Raw genomic sequence first — 5,651 nt, 5'->3', positions numbered from 1 at the left:
TAAATGTCTTCTAAATCCTTCTTCTAAATCAGTGGTTCTCAAACATTTTCATCTAGGATTGTTCCCAAAATGACATGTGTCAAACTCCGGACCCCCATCTCAAAACATATTGTTCCAGGGACCCCCAGAAGCAAATATTTGTGTTAAAATGTTCGCTTTTATATATTCAAAGACATTTTTTTTCCAAAAATAGTAGATATACAAGCTTGATCTGTGCCGCGCTGTGAGCTTTTATTTCTGCTATTTTTCAATAGTTAAAGCCAGGCCTAAATGGGTTAAAGCCCTGCTTCACCTGTCGCACAAGACTAGTGAAAAAAACAGATGTGTCGCAGCGTGACACGTGAGCTTGGAGGTCGGCTATTTTCAATATTTTCACCAGAAGGCCCTTTTAATTTTTAATTATACGAAAATGTCCTTTTATAGTGTGTTTCTTTTTTTCCTCCTTTGTCTTAATAATTTGTCTGTCGTGAACTCTTAATACTTGATGTTGTAAGGCACTTTGAATTACCTTGCTGAGACGTGCTCTACAAACAATCTTTGCTTGCTTTGAGCAGCTAGAGTGAAAATGATATATTTAACTGTTGGAACTTTCATGGCCAACTTAATTCAATGATAATGAACAAGATAAGCCTTTAATCAGTACTCTCACATAGCTAGCGCTCTAATGGCTCAAACAGTATTTTATTTTGTTCTTTTTGTAGACACTGTTATACACTGACACACAAACGTGTCAATGTCACAGCATGCCTATTTACCCTGATTGAACTTGTGTGGGCTTGATCACATGATCACGACAAGCGAACGTTATTGGGAGATTGTTTAATATTATCCATGCCGTTGGCATAGTAACATTTGATGATTGTCAACGTAGGCTATTCATCAAGATATTATTGACTCAACTGTTGCCTGTTTGCTTTTGGTATTTATCTTTAAAGTTTCCCAAAGACAATTGTAAAATCCAAGAAGCGAGCTGCTTTTTTTTAATAGATCAATTATACTCTGGAATAGTCTTCCAATTGATCTCTGTAACACCAGAGAAAAAAAGCCTGTTTTAAAAGGAAACTTCGTCTTCATATGCACACTTAAAACATAACATAACACATTTTCTAACTTTTTTAAAGTTGTAGTATACATGTGGGTATTCTCTTTTTATGAGTAGGCCTATATCGGGTTTATACATCTGGGATGTAGTGGAGTCGAAGTAAAAGTAGCCTACAGAAAAAGTACACAATGACATACCTCAAAATTGTACAGTAAGTACAAAATTACAGTAGGCCTACTAAGTAACAATACTTAGTTACTTTACACAACTGAATATGATACTGTATATCAACAATGTGAATTTAGCTCAGAACGTGGCCATATCTCTCCCAGCTAGCTGTCCCCCCCCCCCCTAAAAAAAAAAGAGAAAAAGATAAAAAGAAGAAAAAAGACATGAACACCCGGCACTCCATCTTGTGAGCCACGGTTAGCGGTTTTGGCTAGCCAAGCTCAACAGCGTGTTTCCTGTGTGTGTCTGGCTCCTCGGACACCTAGGGTGGCGTAACGGTGAGGCCCGCGGGTCCCCCGGTTTGGCTGGCTGGCTGGCCTGTTTGGCCAGGGCTAACGCGGGTGACAATGACACAGTAGCGCCATTACCACATATGTAGCCTGCATTCCTGGCTAATTGGGTTTTCAGGCCCCTAGAGGGGTGTGTGTTTGTGTGTGTGTGTGTGTGTGTGTGTGTGTGTGTGTGTGTGTGTGTGTGTGTGTGTGTGTGTGTGTGTGTGTGTGTGTGTGTGTGTGTGTGTGTGTGTGTGTGTGTGTGTGTGTGTGTGTGTGTGTGTGTGTGTGCGCGCGCGCGCTGATAGTGTGTTGATGGGCGAAGGTTGCAATCATGTAGTAAGGTTAAGGTTGAAGGGCAACTGGATTGCATGTCACATCGCTTGTCTGTGTGTGTGTGTGTGTGTGTGTGTGTGTGTGTGTGTGTGTGTGTGTGTGTGTGTGTGTGCTCGCACCTCAGGAAAAACAAACCCACCGAGGCAAATATTAATAGAGCAGTGCAGAACTCATATGGCTTGTCTGTCTGTCCGTCTGTGTGTCTGGGAAACTTTGGGAGTTTTCTCCACATTTCCGTTTCCTTGAACAAACGTCTCTGTCCACCGCGCCCACTCCTCCTTTATGAAACCTTCCCGTGCACACACCTCTTCTTTGTGTGTGTGTGTGTGTGTGTGTGTGTGTGTGTGTGTGTGTGTGTGTGTGTGGGGTGGAGTGATACAATCAATCCTGATTCCCGACAGGCTGATATGGCACCTGCTGCATTTTTTTTTTTTTTACTTGGGTCAACGTATTAATTTACTTAGTAAATAACCGTGCAATAAGCGGGATAACATCTCGCTCAGCGGTGATTATCGATTTTTTGTTTTCTTTGTAACAGTTAACACCCTACTTAATCATGCAAAAGCATCAAGAGTAGCGGGCCATCTTTGAATCTGCATCCTGAAAAGTAACAGTTTTGACCAGTCTCCACCCGACAAGAGACAATATTTGAATTTGACAAAAAGGCATGTTGAGGCCCATTGTCCTAGTCACACTCAGGTTAGGATTACACAGGTAAAGTCTGCATTTAGGGGATATAGGGTTGGACCTATGCCTGATTTATATTTAGTTGGTGGTTACGCACCAGACAAAAATCTAATATAATATCATTTTTATCCTTTCTTTCTTCTTTTCTTCTCGCGCGTGTGTGTATGTGCTCGCGCATCTTCACTGGGCGAGGGGAATCGGAGGAAGGTGTGTGTGTGTGTGTGTGTGTGTGTGTGTGTGTGTGTGTGTGTGTGTGTGTGTGTGTGTGTGTGTGTGTGTGTGTGTGTGTGTGTGTGTGTGTGTGTGTGTGTAGTGGGATGTGGTGTGTGTAGTGGGATGTGATAAGGATGAGAAACAAATGAAGGCTTCAGCGCACAGCACCGAGAGGCAGGGAGCCCAGGCTCGATAGCAGCCCCGCAACCACCATAACTCCTTTCATTTTATCTCCATATGCATCCTCCCTCCCTCTCTCTCTCTCTCTCTCTCTCTCTCTCTCTCCTCCTCCACCACCAACGCTCTTATTGTGTTCCCGCCCTCGGCTTCTCTCTCTCTCTCTCTCTCTCTCTCTCTCTCTCTCTCTCTCTCTTTCTCTCTCTCTCTCTCTCTCTCTCTCTCTCTGAGCCGCCACCCGGGCACACGCTCGCCGCCTGCGATTCATCTCAAAGTTGACGATGAGCACTCCCTGAGTTGGGGAGGAGGGGGGAGTCAACTCTCTCTTTCTCTCTTTCGCTATTTTCCTCTTTTTTCAGGGTTCCCGCGGTCATGAAATTCCTGGAAATATTTTGAAATTAGATTTTTTTTTTTTTTTTTTCTTCAGTACTGGAAAAGTTTTGGAATTGATCAAGGGTCCTGGAAGGTCCTGGAAAAAATAGCTATGCATTGTCTTTGGTTATTGATTTTGTTAATACCTCTGAAATGACAAATTAAACATTGTCAAATGTTAGAGGCAGAAATTGTGAAAATAGCAGATCTACATGCTCACAACGCCTCGCGCTGCGAGGCGTTGTGAGCATGTAGATCGGCTATTTTCACAATAGAACCGTGTTATACAAAATTCCTCAACTTTGTGCTCGTCAGGGTGCCGGGTCCCCAGTTAAAATATGATTATTTCTGAGGTCACGGCCTGAAAAGGTTGAGAACCACTGGCATACACTACCTGTCTTTAGGCATTGCATATATAGTAGGAGTAAGTGACTTGTTATTGAGCGGAATTATTGTTATAATATAGTCTTGGAAATTGGGTTAAATATTCTGGAAAGGTTTTGGAAAAGTTTTGGAAATTATTTGGTAAAAATGTGTGGGAACCCTGTTTTTTGTCTTTCTTTCTTTCTTTCTTTCTTTCCATCTTTCCGGATAAACGCTCTTTTGCTGCGCTACTCCTCCCACAGTTCTGGTGGCAGGCACAGTTGGGCCATATTATGTCAAATCGACCGGCTTCATCGGGACTCATCCGCTTGCATTTTGCTGAGAGAGAAGTTACATGGTTTAATTTTGCCGACACTATTTAAAAAAAAAAAAAAATGGGGGCTTTTGTGCCTTTATTGGATAGGACAGTAGACTGACAGGAAATGGGGGGAGAGATGGGGAGCGACACGCGACAAAGGTCGTCCTGATCGGGAATCGAAAGGGCGCCGCCACCACCAGGCATCCATGCCTATGTGGCAATGCCTAAGTGGTTTGCGCCTGGACCAGTAGGGCAGCGGGCGCCCCTCGCATACACTCTCAATCCAGAGCGACTCTCAGTAAGCAAAGACAACACGAGTTGGATACCCCGTGGCTGAGAGGCCACACCGCGCGTTGAAATAAGATAACACATAATTAGGGGGTGTGGCTGAGAATCTGGAGGCGTGGCAACCAGGGGGATCTTTTTGGAGATCGCGCAAGAATGACTATAGTGAGCCACTGTACATCTAATGCAGTGGTTCTCAACCTTTTCAGCTATTTGGCTATTTTTTTTTGCGAGGCGCTGCGAGGCACATGTAGATTGGCTATTTTCACACTTTCTGCCTCTAATATTTGACTGTGATTTTAGATGTATTAAAAAGTCCTTCAATTGCCACTTTAGAAATGTGCAGATACCAGGGCAGGAAATTCACGGCGGCCACGACGGCCATGGCCGTCGTTGCCCCTCTCTTTGGCCGTGTGCCCCTCGAAAAATGACATGCCCAAACGGCCACAGTGGCCGTGGCGCCCACAGCAGTCCATTAACTGCTTTTTACCGTTTTTTCCTCGGCGCGATTTTCCAGTCATTACGGTAACAGCAGTGCGTGGTTGGCTGAGCTCCTCACATGACCAGTAGTAGATTCCATTTACGCTCGTAGTAGCAGCATAAGTAGCAGCCGCCGCATAGTGGAGCCGCCGGAGTCCCGCGACACAGTGTTTATAACACAAAAACATCACCGGGCTAAACGGGAGTTACATCTAACGCAGCCTGTTGAATAAATCCGAATGTGCGAACGAATGCTTTCAAACGGAGCTCTGCTGAGCTCAGGACAACAACCAAAATGCAGCACTAAGGGAACCAAAAGCTATTCTTTCCCCAAGAGGCTGAGCTGTCAGAAAGTACATTATTGTTGAGAAAGGATCACTCCGCGAACGGGAGGGAGGAGTTTGTTTGCGTGTGTGTGTGTGTGTGTGTGTGTGTGTGTGTGTGCGTGCGTGCGTGCGTGCGTGCACAACACATGGCCAGTGGTGGAAAAAGTACTCAAATGTTTTACTTAAGTAAAAGTATCAATAGCCTACTGCAATGTAGAAATACTCCAGTCCGGTTGCAAGTAAAAGTCCTCAAATTCAAAATATACTTGAGTAAAAGTACAAAAGTATTGGTATCAAAATGTACTTAAAGTACCAAAAGTAAAAATACAAAATGTTTGAAAATAGCAGATCTACAAGCTCACAACGCATAGTTATGCGACACATCTTGAGCTTATATATCTGCTATTTTTTCTATAAGCTTGGTTATTTTCAAATAGCCTAAATAGGGCTAAAGTGGTTCATGTATGTTTAATAATATTATAATTTATATATGCAAAGTAACTGGCAGTGGTAACTAAAGGTTTCAAATAATTGTAGTGGAGTAAAAGTAC

Source organism: Nannobrachium achirus (assembly GCF_963921795.1).
Source record: "Nannobrachium achirus genome assembly, chromosome: 17".
Classification (NCBI taxonomy): Eukaryota; Metazoa; Chordata; class Actinopteri; order Myctophiformes; family Myctophidae; genus Nannobrachium; species Nannobrachium achirus.
This window is presented reverse-complemented; position numbering follows the sequence as displayed.